The sequence below is a fragment of the Castor canadensis genome, chromosome 9, assembly GCF_047511655.1.
Source record: "Castor canadensis chromosome 9, mCasCan1.hap1v2, whole genome shotgun sequence".
In the NCBI taxonomy this organism is placed as follows: Eukaryota; Metazoa; Chordata; class Mammalia; order Rodentia; family Castoridae; genus Castor; species Castor canadensis.
This window is the reverse complement of record NC_133394.1, coordinates 124,540,591-124,559,663: the sequence shown is the minus strand read 5'-3', so window position 1 is coordinate 124,559,663 and position 19,073 is coordinate 124,540,591. Positions and strand designations below refer to the sequence as shown.

The following is a 19,073-nucleotide window of genomic DNA, read 5'->3' as shown; positions in this document are numbered from 1 at the left end:
TAGCTTTCATATATGTTACCTGGCCTAATGATATATTATCACATTGCCTTTGAGAAATGTACATCTTTTCTCTTTTTTCTTCCCTCTCTCTTTCTCTTTCTCTGTGTGTGTTGTTCATTACTGAACCCAGAGCCTGTGCACAGCACTCTAGCGCACTGAGTTATACCTCCCAGCCCAAGACACATGGATCTTTATCTGTCTTTCCTTACTAAACTGTTTCAGGCTGTCAGCCACGAGTAAGTGGTGTCTAGGCTAACATTTAAATATCACGCTAGCATTTAATACTACATTTTATAGAGATGGCATAACATGAGATTTGAGGGGCAGGCCCTGGCATCCAACTCATTTGGTCTAAATTCTAGATTCCATAGCTCCCGTGCCTCATTTTCCATATCTTTATGATAGGGAAGATGGCCATACCTAGTGGCAGCGCTGGCATGGCAACTGAATGGGTGAATACTGTACAGCACCTATGAAACTGCCTGGACATAACTAACAATAAATATTAGCTACTTTTCAATCTGGCCTTGATTACAGCTTACATTTTCTTAGATGTCAAGAGTTTTTGAGTTTGCCATTTAGAACGAGAAAGTTAATATAACATTACTATGTTGTCATTTTAAAGTAGCCACAATAAACTATTTGCCTTGCCTTATATCATGATAAAATGGCAATTGTTCCAAATTGACAAAGATGGTCATCTTATATAACCCCACCTTAAACTAGAAACAGTGGAGTATACCCTAATCACAGAACTCTGAAGGCTGAAGCAGGAGAACCTCGAATTTGAGGCCTGCCTGGGCTACACAGCAAGATTCTGTCTCAAAGATATAAATAGAAAAAAAGAAAAAAGGAAGGCCTATTTCAACAGAAACCCTGCAAAATGAACTCGCACAGTCCTGAGTTGACTCTTTTACCTTCTAATGAATAATTTAACTTAAATTACCCAGTGGTTTGCGTGAGGAAAGGAACAATTACAAAAAGTTGGCAGGCTTCCTGGTGCCTGGTAATGTGGTTTCAATAAAAACATAGGGTGTTTATGGAGGATGACATTATTTATACTGCAGAGTTTCCTAAACTATGTCCTGGCTAGTGAATGGCTCTGTTCCCATACCGTCTGGTGGCCTACCTCTTAGCGGGCTTTGCTGTTTTTTGTAAGTAGAAAGAGGCACTGCTCTCACTGCCCTTGGCATTGACTTCTGCCCATTAGCTCATTTTATCCTCACATCAACCTGATGAAAGTGCTGGAACAGGTGGTTTTATACTCAGACCTCACAGTCCTGTTAATTGCTATGCTTAGAACTATATAGCTAGTTATATTCAGTACTAAAAATAGAACCCACTTTTAGGGTCATTTAGATGAGAACCGTGCATTTCTCTTTTCCTAACCCTATGTTTCTTTGTGGAAATCAAAAAACAATGACAGCAAGAGTGCAAAACAAAACAAAGCCCTTTAAGCTCATCCCTGGTTTAATTCTCAGGCTCTAAAAAGCTGCCTTTGTTATGATTTCTTACAAGATCATCTAGGAATTTAACGAGCTGTTTCCCACCGAGTATTTGTTCTAGAGGAGGAGAAAGAAACAGAGATCAGTAAACAGGCTTCCAGAGAGACAATCAGCTCTGAGAGAGGACTGAGGGGTGTCAGGCCTGATAAGCACAGACCCCACAGGAAGAGGGGTCACTCCAAGTGCTAGGACAGCAGGAGAGTAAGGTGAACTGAGAGGAAAGCCATGCGCTGGGGAGTCAGGCCTTGACCAGCTGGGTAACTTCTCTGAACTTCGGTTTCTTCTTCTATAAAAACTAAGGGCCACAATACTAAGAGTACCTACCTTATAGGATTGTGGTGAGGATTAACTCTTGAATAACACACAAAAGGAACTCCACTAAAATCAGGAACTTTTGCTAACTGTAGGACACCATTAGCTGTGTCAAAAAAAAGCTTGGTATATAGTATTTTGCAGCGATGGCTATGACAAAGCTTCCCACCCCATATGTTCATTGAGAGCCTTGCCACTGCCCCATCAAAAGGTGTAGTTTCAGTCCCTCCCTGGAACCTAGGTGGGCCTGTGTGACTATTTTTAAGTAATACAGAATGTCAGACGTGACACTATGTGATGTGTGGAACTAGATAGATAACAAGAGACCCTAGTTTTTACCTCTCCTGGGTCATCCGCTTTGGAACTCAATCACCACATTGTGAAGAAATATAAGCCACACAGAAACACCCATATGGAAGGGAACAGAGGTCACTGCCACTCAGCACAAGTGACAGTTGGCCCCAACTAACCCAGCACGAGTGAGCCACCCTGGAAACAAATGTTCCTGCCCACAGTGGAGTGACTCCAGCTGACACTGTATGGAGGAGACAAAAGCCTTTCCTGCTCAACCTCACATGCACAAAATAAAGGAACGTAGCTGTTTTGAATGATGATATTTGCAGGTAGTTTGTTCTACAGCAATAAATAGCCAGAGAGTTTGGCATGTTGAAGTGGGTGCTGTCATTGCAGAAACTACATTGGTTAGGGCATGAGGAGTTGGGCAAAAGCTGAATGGGCCGAAAGTGTTATGGAAGCCCAAAAGCCCTTGAATATGCTGTTGGTGAGAGCATCCAAGAAGCAGGAGAATGTTTTGGAAAGCTGGGAGGAAAGGAGATGCTCATTATGAAGTGATGAAAGGTTTAGTAATGCTGACACCTGCATTTGCATGGAAAACTGGAAATAATGGACTGGATGATGGAGCTAGGGAAATTTCCATGCAGACTTTCATTGGCTTCTCCCCGGGTGGCGTAAAATGAGTGTGATGAAGAGCTTTTCATCATTGCGCAGAAGCAAAGCAGCTGTTAATAATGGAAGGGAACTCACAAGCACTCACTCCACTCCTGGAGTGGAGATGGCATGAGGGTAGATCTTTAACCTCTACACTTAGCCTTCTTGGCAAGCCTCCCTCTTAAAGCTCTAATGTCCTTAACACGACGGCCAGTGCCTGCACCTGACTACAGACTGAACTCTCCCTAGCAAATCACAGTTCCCCAATTTCAAGGCAAAGGAAGTCTTTCCAAAAACTATAGATCCAAGGACCTGGACAGATGAACACACAATACCCACAGAGATAACTTTGATCTCACCAAATAGTCGTTCTCTGCTCATCCTCGAAATAGTTGTCAGTTTCTCCATTCAAACCATCACTAAGCTGCCTGCATTTCCAGCCTGGTCTGGCCCGATTGGGCCCATACTTATGTCTTAGCCTCACCCACCTCAGCCCTGCACTACTACCAGAGTATCTTCCTAAAAACACAAGTATGAGCACCTTCCCCCATCCCCCTTCACCAATGCACAGCAACAGCTCCCTATTACTTTGAAGACAGATACCAAGTCCTCAGCATAGGCATAAGGCCCAGCATGATTTGGCCCCTCCCACCTCTCCAAGCTCATCATGAACCATGCTCCCCAGCTATCCCCACACCCAGGTCCCACGCTATCTTCTCTTACTGCAGGGCCTTTGAACATGCTGTTGCCACTGTCTAGTATGTGTTTGTCTTCCACTTCACCTAGTTAAATTTCATCCAAATTCCATCTTTCTTCAGTTTTTATCTCGATTATCACTTACCCCTAACCTCTTGGCACTTACCACGGCTAAATTTTTCTACTTATTTGTATGATTATTTGGCTAATAACCAACCCAACAGAGCACACGGAAAACTCTTTGAGAGCAGAGGTGATGTGGAATTTTATCCATCATCGCATCACCAGTGTCTGACTTAGTGGCTGTCATATGCAAGCACTCAATTACTTATCAAATGAACGGCTATATGAACAAGGTAACACAGTTGATAGTGATCTTCCTTTTTGACCCTCTCCAAAGCCATTTTGGAGGGAAAGGAGAATTGAAGAAGACACAAACATGACTCAGGACTCAATACCCTCAAAGCAGTGACTGTGCCAAGTCTGAAAAGCCCTACCTAAAATTCAGGGCAAAGCAGGTTACCCAGTGAAGGAGAGCTCTGTGAGGAGGAAGATGCTAGCATGATGAAAACAATGCCATGCTGTAAAAATATATATAAATATCCCCTGAAGACACTCTGAGGTGCTTTGCATCTTGGTGAGACAGAGGCTCATCCTGAATGGAGGTACAAGCAGCTTCCGTCTTCCCACCCAGGTGTCTATCTGATTTTGCATAATGGTCACACAGTCAGGATGCTCAAAATGCAAACCAAACGAGCAACTCTTAGCATCTAAAATAGAAAAGGGTGAACAAAGGAATTCTAATAGAGCCAAGAATCCATATCAGAGGTGACAGCACCTGAGAAGAGAACAGTTGAGATAGAAAGTTGGATAATAATACGCTGATTACATAAAGGAAGAATATTTTCAAAGAGTGAAGAATGATGGTACACACCTGTAATCCAGCTCTCGGGAGGCTAAGGCAGGAGGATTGAGAGTTCAATGCCTACCTGGGCTTTCATAGCTAAGGCTATCTCAAAAAAAAAAAAATTAAAATTAGGGCACATTGGTTCTCTGCCAGCAAAATGTTATCCTTGGTTGCAAGTTTCTGTTTAATCCTGAGATGGGAGAAGCCTGTGTTTGAGACGCATCTGAAAGGAATGATGATAAGTTATGTGAATGGCCTCTTGGAGGAGTGACGGTCTCTCTGGTTTCGAAGACATTTTGTTCTTGCCATTTCTCCCTATCAATACTAAAAAGTTGGAAGGCATTTTAGTTCCCTAGGAAACAAGCGTAGGAGCTTGGAAGAAGCCACATATTAAGGGTTTTAGTACTGGGCCAGAGAGATCTACTATAGGTCCCACCACTATTTGAGATGCAAAACTCTTCTGAATCACCAGCTTTCAGTTACTACCTAAGAAACCACAGTCAGCAGAGATGCTCGGTGTGTGAAATGTGGATTCAAATAATGGATGGTTCTAACACAGCATGGAGAACTCTCCATTCCCCATCCGATGTCAAAATCCACACATGACATCTTCCAGTTCAGGATTGGAAAGGGTATGTGTTTATCCTGCCTTTGTGACAGAGCACCTCAATGCCACATCAGGCCTGATTAGTAGTGGTGTCGCTCTGTGATTTGTGAAGGTTACAGTAGGGTAAGAAGGCTTAGTATGTCTCAGTGTCTGCCAGGTGCCTGCCAAAGATGTTTTCCTTAATTTTCCATTTTAAGAATGCCCACTCCTTGTTTTTGTTTTATTTTTGGCTGGTCTGGGGTTTCAACTCAGGAATTTGCTTTTACAAAGCAGGCACTCACTCACAAAGCAGGCACTCAAAGCAGGTGCTCTATTGCTTGAGCCACACCTCCAGTCCATCTTGCTCTGGTTATTTTGGAGATGGGGTCTAGGAACTATTTGTCTGGGATGAACTTAACGCGAGATCCTCCCCACTTCAGCCTCCCAAGAAGCTAGGTTCACAGGTGCCCAGCTAAAACGCACAGTCTTCAAAAAATTAGCATTCAACTGTTACCAAGAGGACCCATGATATCCCTGGTTTTGTAGGAGTTTCTGGATCCAGTGTCTACAAACACATCATAAAATTGGTAGAATAAGATTATTCCTATACCTTAGATCCCACTTCCTTTTCCAGAGTCAAATATTAAAGAGAGAGGCTCTTGGGAGTGAGGTCACAGTAATGGGGTATAATCAGAAATAAAGGAGAAGTGCTGAACTACTGAATGCTCTCTACTCAGATCAGAAACATATATAATTCACAATTACACTTGGCAATTTTCTATAATGCCAGTTGAGGAGAGATTTCATGTTATTCATAAGAATAAATTTATGTGCCGTAAAAATGTGTATTATATGACAGCAAGTACAAAATGAAGTTCCCACCAAAATCTGTATAAACATTTTCTACAAGTGCAGTAACTCACTTCTAAGTTTTACAAAATAAAAAATGATAGCTTTAAATAATTTGAATATGTACTAGAGGTCTGTTCAGAATCAAATGGATCTATATCTGAAAATTATCTTTGCAAACAACATGTGACAATTATTTATATACACTTACACTCTAGTTTTCTCTTTTTTTTTCCCACTTCAAACAGTTACCAATGAATTTATTTAGGCAATAATAAAGTTCCTTTTTTCTTTTTTCTAGAATAAAACCAAATTAAGTAATATGCTAAAGATACTACTGAAAATACTTCACCTTTCAATTTGTGGTCTCTGCATTGAATATCTGTGACTTTTCTAATTAACTTTCAAATCTTCCCACAACCTTCCTCTTCAAAGAAATACCATCTTTAAAATAATCTGGGGGGAATACTGCACAAATCAACTGATTCACAAGACCCTCTGATTATAATCACAAATTTTAACAAGTCTTGTAGGTACATCTTGTATCAATTTCCTTGATTATAACAGGTCAATAATATGAACACACTTTTAATATAGCAGAGTGTTTGATTGCATCAGTTTACCATCAAAGGAGCAGAAACATTAAAGACTATTCTGTTGCCATTTCCACTGTTTAGCAGGAGGCTCATCCACTAATGGCTCCTGTAGTTTCCACCACACCATTTTTTTTCACCAAGCCAAGTTTACTTTCAGCCAAATATTTCACCTCTTCCACTTGGTCACCCTCAAGTTGGTCTTCTAATTTTTTTAAGATCTGGTTCCACTTTAGCCACATCCAGCTTCTCATTTGTTATCTGTTCAGCATATTTTCTCTATGCCACATTTTTAGGGAATTGATCAAGAACATCAAGAATCTGTGAACAGTATTCTTCGTCTCTCATGTGGAGTGTCACTCACAGCCAATCCCACAAGGCCAGTGGTCTTCTTCAGCACGCCCTCCATGACAGCACAAAAGAGTCCACTCTAGTTTCCTATGGTAAATTCTAATATAAACTGTCTAACTCAGTAAAAGAAAGATTTCCCAGGGATTTGGAAAATAACAACAAATATAATTACCATGAAGCCAAAGATACTATAGCAAAGGATTCAGATGAATAATTCTTAGTTTCTTTGCTACAGCATAAATGGAAACAAAGTTTGTATCTGTTTTTAAAAATGCTAAAAATCATATAAGGAAACTTTTAGAATTATAATTATCTCTGTTACCGATACTGATTTATTAGTATACTTCAATGTAGATACAATGGGGATATTTGATTGCACTGCCTTAACCACAAATAAACTGGCAGAGTTGTCAGCAAATAATCATGTGCTAGAAGCCAGAAAAAATATTTTGGATCAACCCTTTCCTTTTTTACTTGCATTTTAACAACATTCCTGGAATAGATCACACGTTACATTGCAAGCACAGTCAGTTTTTGTGGATTGGCTATCTCTGAGTAATCTTTTTCACTAACAGGGACATTCTGCACTCCATCACTAGACATCTGCTTCTTCAACCAGAACTTGGGGCTCCTTGGGACTCATCCCAGTTCTTGCACTCTCTGCTTAACCCTGGATGAATCATTGTGATCCCCAGAGTCCTATTTTTCATTTTCTCAAATAGGATGCAGAGCTGCCAGCTTGTCCATCTTCTGTTCTGTACAGCACCCAGTGCTTAGGCAGGAGCGTCCCCCAAGAGTCTGAAGAGGTCTAAACAGATGAGCTTGAAGATCCTCAAAGGAAAGATTCTGTGTCAATAATTGTAAGACACTTACTATGATGTAATTGGAGATCCTTATAAAGTATTGCGAATGAGGCAGAATGTGTAACTGCCTACAAAAAGGTCAAAAGTTTGCAGAAACATCAAAAGTAATTCATGTTGGGGTTTAGAGAAAACAGAAAAAGAAGACAGATTTTTAAGAAGGAATGCCTGTAACGTTTCCATACAAAGATAGCTGAAAATGTAACAAACATTTAAGATTGATTGCCCCTGTTCCCCATGAGAAGACTATTCAGATTAATATACTGGCCATCAAACAGGCATTATTATTTAATCAGTGCCTATAGTTTCCTTACCTGTAGCTGTAAAAAATACACCACGCCCCCTGTGAGAATATTGCTGAAGAGAAGTTCATATGTGTGCATATACTGCGTATGAATACATACACACACACATATGCATGCACTGAAGTCTTTTACCTTTCTTTTAGATCCCTTTGGAGTCCTTGACATTTGGGTTCTTTACTTTCTCTCATTTGTCCCCTATTATCAAAGAGTTTTAGTTTTGGAACCACCTCCACTTCTCATGCCTTTGGGGAAGTTGCTTACCCTCTGTAAGTCCCTTTGTCCAGCTTTAAATCAGTAGTAATGATGGCATTCTACCTCATAATGCTATGCCACTATTGAATTGTGTAATGAATGTAAAAGGCACTTAGCCTGGCACATCACTGAACTGCTTAACAGCAACAACTGTGGGAGGCTGAGACTAGGAGGATCGTGGTTCCAGGCCAGCCTGGGGCAAAAAAAAAAAAAAAAGTTTTTGAGACCCTATCTCAATTTAAAAAAAAAAAAAAGCTAGGTGTAGTGGTACACACCTGCCATCCCACCTACTGTGAGAAGTAAAAACTAGAATTGTGGTCCAAGGAAAACTGAGCAAAAAAAAAATAATGATGATAATAATAATAACCAGAGCAAAAAAGGGGCAGATGTATGACTCAAGTGGTAGAGCACCTGCCTACCAAGTGCCAAAGCCTTAAATTCAAACCCCAGGATCACCAAAGAAAAAAAACAAGTGAACTTTTTCAGTGCTGGGGATTGAACCCAGGGCCTTGCACATACTAGGCAAGCATTGCACAACTGAGTTACAAAATGAAAACATTTTATACCAACAATTACATGTAGTATTCATGTTTTAAAGGCTTCATGTGGCTAAATACATTTAATATCCCCATCCCAAAAATCCTATAATAGGGTGTTGTAATTATCCCTATTTTACAGACAAGGAAACTGAGGCAGAGGGAGTCAACATCACTGATAAAGAAAGAACTGGAAAGAGAACCGCTCCCATGCATGTGCTCTAAGCACTTAAGAGAGACCCAGTCCTCCTGGTGGGTGGGTCTATGTCTAATTCCTTATAGTGTCCTTACCAGCCTTACTTCTTACTTTAAGGACATATTCGATAAAGACTGAGCTGACAAGATACCCATTCTCTAGTCCCTCTGAGCTGACCTTTGTGGAGCTCAGGCAAATCCTCACAAGGACCAGTTATTGCAGAAGTTATGAAAACCAGAGCTGTGAACTGGGCCTCACCCTTGGGTCTTTATCCATTAACAATGCTAAAAGAGAGAGCCTCTTGCTTCAGGCAATGGAAAGTTCATTGTTAAAGAAATGCTAACAGTTTCCCTTTGTGGTAAAAACTCCAGCTTTCCAGTCAGAGCCACATCCTACATTTGTCCTCAGGGGTCCAGAGGCAGGACCTACTGTGGGAATTTGCAGAGAAAGAACCGGAAAACTAGCCTGGGCTAGTGGCCTTCTGCTGACCCTTAGAAAGGTCTTCACTTCCCCTGAAGTGGGCTTGGTTTCTTTATGTTCCTCTACTTCCTGCATGTCCCTTCAGGCTGCATTGGAAAAAGAGCAAAGAGTGACCAGTATAAGTAACAAGCTGTGCAGCTGAGGTCCCTCCTAAAGGATCTTTAAATGTGTGTGCTTCAGCATTCACTCTTTGTGCTGTAAACTTCTATGAGTTTGGACAAATGGGTAGCGACATGTCACCACCACCATAACAGCGTCATAAAAAATAGTTCCACTCCTTAAAACCTCCATGCTTCATCCACGCAACCTCCCACTGCCAGCCCACTGGAATCATTGCTCTTTTATGGTGGCTGAAGTTTTGCCTTTTGATTGTAGACTGTTTCTTTTTCTTTTCTTTTTTTTGCCAGAAGGTACAAGGGGAAAATGTGTGGAAACTCTGAATGTGGCTCAAGATGGATGGGGAAAGAAACAGTGGGCAGCATTGGGAACCAAGACAGATGCACCATGACTTTAAGGATCATATTTGTGCTCAAAACTCAAATGGCACCAACTTATACTTGGAAAATCATTTTATGCCACATTGACTCAAAGAACAATCTACACGTATTACAAGTGTATGAAACTATTTCCCTGCAGGGCGTGGACAGAGAGGTGCTGACCTAAGTACAGAGTTTTGTAAGACTAAGGACAAAACAAACCAGACACAAGCACTGGTGTGCTATGTTTTAGGTGAAAAGAGCATTTCCCACTGAGGGACATGCTCACAGCTCTGGTAACACTATAGAGGCCTCTGGAAATTGAACCACTGAATAATGAATGGCTCCTTAATGTGAGAGTGGGAATTTACAAGGAATCGGGGGAGGAACAGCTACGTGGTAATGCGCTAGAGTTAAGATCAAGTATAAACTGATGCTGGCTTCATATTCACACAGCATCTTCATCCTTTCTGTGCTACTTTAACACAGTACTTGAAAGTGCATGATGGATAATCTAAAGATTTTTGGCTTACAGTTATAGAAACTGAGAAGTCCAATATCAAGATATGACATCTGGGAACTGGCAGAGTGGCTCAAGTGGTAGAGAGCTTACCTAGCAAGCATGAGGCCCTGAGTTTGAACCAGAGTACCACCAAAAAAAAAAGATGTGGCATGTGGAGGAGGACTCTTAGATTCTTCATGTGGTGGGAAGCAAGAGGGAGCCAACTTGCCATTTCTACCCTTGAGGGTGGAGCCCTCAGGGCTTAGTCACCTCTTACAGAAACTACCTTCCAGCGCTGCTAAATTAGCAATCTAATTTCAACATTGAATTCTAGAGAAGACATTCAAGCCATAGCAAATGGTTCTATACATAAATATCTATATGTGTGTATATACACAGGTTAGACTACACGTGTATATCTACTTGATCTGTCAACTGAGAAAGCCAAGAAGCAATGTCCCCTAGTAGCTGTGAGTATCCAGATCTTGGTTTCTAATACACTTTCCATTAAAGAAATCAGAAAAATGGCCAAGTCTAGGACTGTGTTGGGAATATATACAAAAAGATTCTGGAGTATCTTGCAGTGCCAGAAAGTAAGAAAGCTCTAAAACTCACACACAAACACACACACGCACATGCACACACACACACACAATTAAGAGTATGTCAAGGTGAGGCAGGAGGCCAGGGAGAGTCTGGGACTTCTCCCCCTCTAGACTCAAGAGCTCATTCCGCTAGCCCACAGTTCAGAGGAGCCAGGTGATGATGTAGTCTCTCCCCTCCTCTAAGTTCAAGGAGATAAAAAATGACCTACCAAAAGACCCCGGCCCTTCTTCTTCCGTTCCCCCACCTGACAGAACTAGTGACTCCCTTCTCTCAATAAAGCTACTCTGCCTCACTCCTCCACGTGTTCTGCGTGGATTCTTCCACCCAGAATACAAGGACCAAGATCTTCTGGAAACACCTTTGCCAACATTTATGGTGCAGCCATTCAGGCAGATGGAGTGACCCCAGTCTGATACCTCTGCTAGTACTTTCTCTTTTAATCCATCCTTCTTTGTCCTCTGGATCCATTTCCCTCCAGCTGATATTTCAAAACCAAACACCACCCATGGCTTGAATGGTGTGGGACCCTCATGCTGGGACAGCCACCTGATGCTAGGGACTCACTCGGAGCCCCAAGAGTGGCACAAACAGGCCCTTAGAAGAATGGATGACTGGAAAGACAGGTACCCTGCCACTCACTTGCTCCAGAGACATCTGAAGTAAACAGGTCAGAGGGATCTGTATTGAGGCTTTCAAGATACAAGGGGGATACTTTGTGGATCTCAAAAATTCTCATTTTTCTCTCTCTCTGAAGGGGCAACCTTCCTCTTTTCCTTTTCCTCTCTCTCACCTCTCACCAGCCAGCATAGGGAATTCTATTCAGGAGCCCTCGTGCAGGGGTGGAGGGGTGAATGGGTTTTTCCCCTTCCCTTCCCTCTCTCTCCCTCCACCAGCTAGCATAGGGAAAGCCAGCATATTCGTCTGGCTGCACCCTTAAGTACGGGAGACGCTTTGATTCTGCTCACCAAAAATAAGAGGACCAGTTCACTTCATAGCCCATTTAAAATTATTTACTATTCTTTACATCCTGCTTAAACCCTATGGTATTTCTCTGATAACACTAAGAAAACTAAGTAAAAATTCTTTTAAATGATTCTAATACTGCTCCTGCCTTGTATCTAAGTGTTACAAAATCATTTACAGAGTTAAAAATGTATACATGTAAACAGCTATAGTTCTTTTATCTAATGTACATTGTATCTAATGAGGTCCTTGACATTTCTACTCTTTATAACAAATGCTAGTATCTGCCATTTAGGCCTAACATTTGTTTGTCAGATAAACATTGGTTTATCTGACATTGACTAAATAATACATACGATATACAATTGAGCATCAAAACAGGTGCTAGTTAAAATTACTGACACTGCCTTCCCCTAATCATTGGAAAAGTTAGGGGAAGAAGTTAGAGAAACTGACAAACAGGTCATCAAGACCAACTTCAACAGTGGTGCTTCACGGTGAGAGGATGTGTTAAGAATGTCACTTGACCTTTGTCATCTTCCTTCCCCAACCCCCTAACTCTAGTCTAATCATGAAAAGACATCAGGCATATCCCAATAGAAGCACATTCTACCACATACCTGACCAGTGCTGTTCAAACCTGCTGAGGTCATCAAAAACAAGGGAACTCTGAGAGACCGTCATAGCCAAGGATCCTAGAGACATGACAACTATTGTGATGTGGTGTCCTGGATGGGATCCTGGAACAGAACTAAGAAAATCTAAATGAATCTGAACTTTAATTGATGATAATGTGTCAATATTGGATCAATAATTGTGTCAAGTCAGCTGATAATGATAGGGAACATGGGTGAGGGGTAGAGTATGTGGGAACTGTCTGTACTGCTTCAAAACTTTTCTGTAAACCCAAAACTAAAGCAAGGTTATTTAAAAAAAAATCTTAGTATAGATTTCACGGGAAGACTTCCAACCAAGTTTAGTCATACTCCTCTGCTAACTCTGTACTCTTTCCAGTCCCTTCCTTTTTCACTCTGTTCTCTATTTTGACTGCCTCTCAATCCTCCATTCCTACTCAAGCAAGTATGGCTTCTGAAAATCTCCCAGCAATCAGTGTTTGTCTCAGCCTGCATGGTTCAGTCACAAAACTAATTTCTACACTTAACCAAACAGAAATCCACTTTGCCCTTCAAACACACCCCTTGCATGCTTTAGCTCTCCTACATATCCAATTTAGGGAGATGTTCTAAAGTGATTTCATTCTGACTCAGTGTGTGGTTTGCAGAGAAATTCCAGAATAACTCTTAACATAAAAAGTCTGTGTGGAAAATTTCCAACAAACCCAAGTGCAAACAGAGACAATGTCCACAAGTCCACAGGATTGAAGGAGTAGACTTTACGAAGCTCAATTATAATTGCCATAAAAATTATAAAGCAACGTGAGGCCTCACAGTGTGGGTGTTTAACAAGAGGCAACACTGATGCATGCCAAGAGAATGTAAAAAATCACAGACAATAAAACCGGATATCAAACTTTGATGAGATCTGGAGCCAGGTTTTCAAACTATCCTGTGAGCTAGTAAGATGTTTGACTCCCTGGAGGTTGCCATGCTTTAAGGAAGCCCAAGCAACACAAAGAGGCTGAAGAGACCACATACAGGTGCTATAGTAAACAATCCTACCTGAGTTCATTCTTCAGCCAGCCCACCCAAGCTCCAGAAGTGTGAGTGAAGAAGAAGCTGCCATCTTGGAAATGGATCCTCCAGCCCAGCCATTCAATTCAGTACAACTGAGACCTCAGACATTATGGAGAAGAGTCGTCTTTCTTGTCTGTTTTTGAATTCCTAATCCACAGAATTCATGAGCATAATAAAAATGTTATTGTTTTATACTACAAAGTTTTGGAGTAGCTTTTGGTCAGCAGTATGTAACTAGAGTGGCTGTTATTTATGAAGCAGTTGCTCGGTACAAACGTTCTAATCCTTCCAATGATAATGTCAGGTGAGGAGTATTATAAAGATGAGAAAACTGATTCTGAGAGAATTCAACGAATTTAGCTCTAGGAAGCAATGGTGGTGGGTTTAAATTCCATGCTCACTCACATATGTTGCTGAATCTCAACTCTTCCAGGGAATCATGGGAAATCACTCTGATAAAAGAGAGAGAGAAAGGTAGAGAAGGGAAGGTTGGCATACTTGTCTTCCTCCCAAATGCATATTGATTCCTACACAATCAAATATTACCATCAAGTGTGCTATGGTCTCCATATGGTTTGTCCCCTCTGAACTTTGTGTTGAAATGTAATTCTCACTGTGACACATTAAGATGCTGGACACTTTATATGACTATGGCATTTTAGAGGTGGGGCTTTTGAGAGGTAATTAGGATCATATTAGGTTATTTGGGTGAAGCCACACAATCAAATACTGGTGGGTTTATAAGAAAAGCCAAGTAGGCGGGTACACAGCTATAATCCCAGCACTTAGGAGGCTGAGGCAGGAGGATCACAAGTTCAAGGATAGCCTGGGACCATAGTGAGAACCTGTCTAGGAAGAGGAGGAAGGGGAAGAGAGATCAAGATAAAAGATAGAATTATGTCCACTGTCTCTATTTGATGCTCTGTGCTACTTCAAGACTCTGCCAGCAAGAAGGCCATCTCCAGATGTGATCCCTCAACCTCAACCAGAACCATGAACCAAAATAAACCCTTTTTCTTTATTACTCAATCTGTGGTATTGTGGTATAATGCTATTAGTAACAGAACATGGGGAAAGACAGTGGTTTTTTTGGTTTTTTTAAATATGGAATGCTTCACAAATTTGTGTGCTGTCCTGAGCAGAGGCTATGCTAATCTCTGTGTAGTTCCAGTTTTCGTATATAAGCTGCCAAAGCCAGCACAAGACAAAGCATTTCGTTGTTTTATTCTCTTGGACATTTCTCTTCTTAATTCTAGATTTTCCCAGGTATGAGAGATTCTTTACACACTAAGAAATGTCTGTTGATCTTCATTGTTTGGAGGGGGAAGTGGTTACCTTTTTAGGTATTTTTAGTAGTTGCTTTCTTTGCTTATTTGAGGTTCTAAAATGGCCTGACCCAAAAGAACAGTCTCCTATTTTGTTTTTTTGGTACATTCTGAACCTATTTGAGGTTTCTGGGCCAATGTCTCTATAACTTCAAGCAGAGAGGGGTCATGTGGTCTCTGTTGTCTGGATTCAGTTTATAACTTAATCCTCCTACAGGTTCCCAAACGCATACACCCCCACCCATGTTGATCACTTTTAAATCTTTCATTTCTTTGGCTTTAAATATTCCAATATCTTCCTGCAAAGATTTAAAGCCCTTAGAAATCGTGGATATAATTCTACACACAATTCATACGTCTCCTGTCTTTGTCAGACCGCTTAGTGACATCTTGCAAGCTCATTGTAATGAAAATGAATTGTACAAAAATCACTCTGATTTTAGTGATAAAGACTCAGAGATATTAAGTCATTTGCTCTGAGTAGCAGAGCTTAGAAGTATCAGAAACAAAAATTGGCCCTATGTCTTCTAATACTGACTACTATACCATGATAAATCTTGGAATGCAAATAATAAATCATCAATTGAATGAATTAAAACCAGAGAACGTGAAGAAAAATCTAATTATGTAGTCACTAGTTGGTACCCTGCACTTATAAGAAACCACCTCTAAGATGGGTGTCATTGGCTCACACCTGTAATCCTAGCTACTTGAGAGGCAGATATCAGAAGGATCCCAGTTCAAGGCCAACCCAGGCAAATAGTTTGAGAGACCCTATCTCAAAAATACCCAACATAAAATGGGCTGGTGGACTGGCTCAAGAGGTAGAGCACCTCCCTAACAAGCATGAAGTCCAAGTTCGAACCCCAGTGGTATCAAGAAAAGGAAGAAGAAACTACTTTCATTGAAATTTTATTTTATTACAGCAACATTATCCTAAAATACTTCTGGAGTTCACTTGAAAGTATTCTAGAAGATTACTCTTCTTACTTCCAGTTTAAAGTCTAAATTGATGAATAACAACTCTGTGACTGAGAGTTTCTTGTTTATTCTGAGTTTCTCTTCAAATTGCATGAAGAAGTTAATTTGAAGCACAATCTCAATTTATGCTTATCACTTCTAATGGGCTGCAGGCTTATTTCTCCCCAGCACTCAGATGTTAAAAGAGCATTTTGAGGTGGGTAATTGGGGAGGTAATAAGGTCATGGGGGTGAGGCCCTCATGAATAAGATTAGTGCCCTACAAAAGAGGTCTTAACAAGCTTGTTCACCTCCCTCCCACTCCCTCTATGTGAGGACATAGTGAGAAGACACAAGAAACAAGAAATCAAGGACTTGCAGACACCAAATGTACTGGTGTGTTGAACTTGGACTTCCAAGCCTCCAGAATGATGAAAAAATGAGCCTCTATTGTTGGTCAATCACTGCATATGGAACTTTGTTCTAGCAGTCCAGTCAGGAGAGTACCACAAGCAGCTAAATCATCACCAAACAGTAGCACAAAGCATGGACGCAGAGCATTGAGCAGAACTGTCCCATGTGACCAGGATTTGCCTGGGCCTATTGTTGAAAGCCTCACCGTCCCAAGGACGTAGGGGAGGCCACTGTCAACAAAGCTTCCCTGAGCCATCTTCCCCACCCTCGGGGTGAACCAATTACTTTTTTTAAAGTATATTTATATTTTCCATCTGGCCTATGCCCCATTCTCTCTCCTTAAATGACTTTACATCTGCATTGCTTCCTTGTTGGTTGATTTTATATATCCACATCTCTTAAATTATCTGTGATGAATGGAATTTTTAAAAATTTCCAATCTAGTGCACAGCTCAAGTGGTAGAGCATTTGCCTAGCATGCAAGAGGAACTGGGTTTAATCCCTACTACCACAAAAAAAAAATGGAAAGTTAAACTTCTAATCAATTACACTGATATTATCATAAAATTTAAAAATTCTTAGTTAACAAAATTCTGATAACATGCATATAAATTAAAATATATAATTATAGAAGTATAAAAATTACAATTTAAAAAATATAAGCCCCAATTTGTATTAGAGCCAGCAGACATAAGATTTATTGATCAAATTGTAAAAATTTTGAAATGTTTCCTTTTAATTTGCATACTGTAGACCAGGAATGAACAGCTCATTGAGTATTGTGTGTGAAGGTTTATTGCTGGGAATTTGTGGCTAAAATCACAGAACAATACTATCCCATACCTACCAGCGAGCGTAAATATATATAGAAGACCATCAATATTAAGAATTTGAGGTATATGGAGTTCCTGGAACTCATATGTACAACTGATATACTGATTAGAAACACTACTTGGTAGTGTCAAAGGTAAACATCCAATAACCATGAATCCATTCCTGGGAAAATACCCATAAGAAATGAATACATGGGGGCGTGGCTCAAGTGCAAAGCCCTGAGTTCAAACCCAAGCATGAAAGAAAGAAAGAAGCAGTAGATACCAAATGATACAGACATATGTATAAGAATGCTTATAACCATACTGTTTATAATAGTCTCTAAAAGGAAATGACCCAAATATCCATGGACAGACAGTAGAATGGATTGAGGGTGATGTATTCTCTGATGGGATTCTGAACAACAGTGGAAAAGAATGAGCTTCTGCTGTACACACCAACTCGGTGAACCTCACAGCTACAGGGCTGGATGAAAGGAGCAAGACTCGGTGCAAAGGAAGCCACACAGTTCAGCCATGTGAGGTCACAACAGGCAGAAGTCACTGACAGTCACAGAACCATTTTTAAATCCCAAGTTGGGAGTCAATTTTTGGCAGTTTCTAAGTACTGACTCATGAACTGTAAAAATATTTTAAGAGGGGCTGAGGGTGTGGTCAGTGGTATATCATTTGCCTTCGTATGCAAGGTGCTGGGTTTGAGTCTCAAAAGCACACACACACTTTATATACACGTATATATTTATTAAGAGCAACTGATTTTTCATATTTTCATTTAGGAGGCTTTTCAAATAAATAATGTTTATTCACTCTGGAAGCCTCCGGACTTGGTTCAAAAATAAAAAAAACAAAGATTTTAGTCAATCAGCTAATAAGTAGAGTATATTAAAATTTATGATGACACACAGAATACCCTCAAAGCCAGTACTTCTCAAGCAATATGTGACAAGAACAAATGCTTTGCTTATTTTTTATTTTCAATTTGTCACAAACACATACTTTTGGAAATTTAATTTAAAAAGTATGAGAAAAAAATTTTAAATAACATACAATAGTCTTATTTTTTATTATCAGAGTCAACAGACAAGTTATATTTTGAAAAACACAGTCAGAAGAAACATGATATAGGGAAAAAGAAATGAGGTTTTTTTTAATACACTGTTCACTGGAAATATGCAGTAGCCATTTAATATGGAGAATTGATATTTAATCATAATTTCTTTGTTCTGCAGTCATAACCAAAAAGATTATGAAGGAAATCGTGATTTTTTTCATGTTAAACATTGATATGCAAATAAATAAACATATTGAACAATTTCCTATATGCATATCACCATTTAAAATGCTTAGTGTGAAAATCATTCTTCCTTGTTAATTTAATTAATATAGGTTGGATTGGTACTAGTATGACTTACAGAGGGTTAAGTCTAAAATGATTCTGTATTTTGTTTTAATAACATAGCAAGCTGTGTCACAGGTATGTTGACAGAAGAGATAGTAAAGCAATTTTTAGCAAGATCAGGATATTAATTATTAATCCAAAATAACTTATCTTCAATCCTTTATCAGTAACCAGTGTCAATTTATTTTATAAAACTTGGGATATGTATTATCACTGGATGATAAAAATAGGTTTTAAATCCAAGAATTCTTTTATATGTAGAAAATAAAATTCAAAATGTCCCATCAAATTCATAAGTTATGAAATTATCTGGTGATAATTTTTCACAGGTGTGAAGTACCTGTTCCTCACCTAACTAAACATGATCACTGAGTCATCACAGTGTTTTTATGTCGTAACAACTTAAGGTACACTACTATTCCAGTTTCGAACTTCTATTGTTGCATTTTCATTTGTTTCTGCCATTAAAAACAAGGTTGCTTTCTTCCTTACATAGAGTACCAAGACTATTGAAAATGCAGTGAGG

General features: G+C 39.9%; 2 pseudogenes; both read right to left on the bottom strand.

Annotated features, from left to right (window-relative positions):
• Window positions 1-6,445: 6,445 nt before the first annotated feature.
• LOC141410821 (NADH dehydrogenase [ubiquinone] 1 alpha subcomplex subunit 5-like) lies at window positions 6,446-6,805 on the bottom strand (annotated as a pseudogene).
• A 7,910-nt stretch (window positions 6,806-14,715) lies between these two features.
• LOC141411200 (U6 spliceosomal RNA) lies at window positions 14,716-14,814 on the bottom strand (annotated as a pseudogene).
• Between the last annotated feature and the right edge of the window lie 4,259 nt (window positions 14,815-19,073).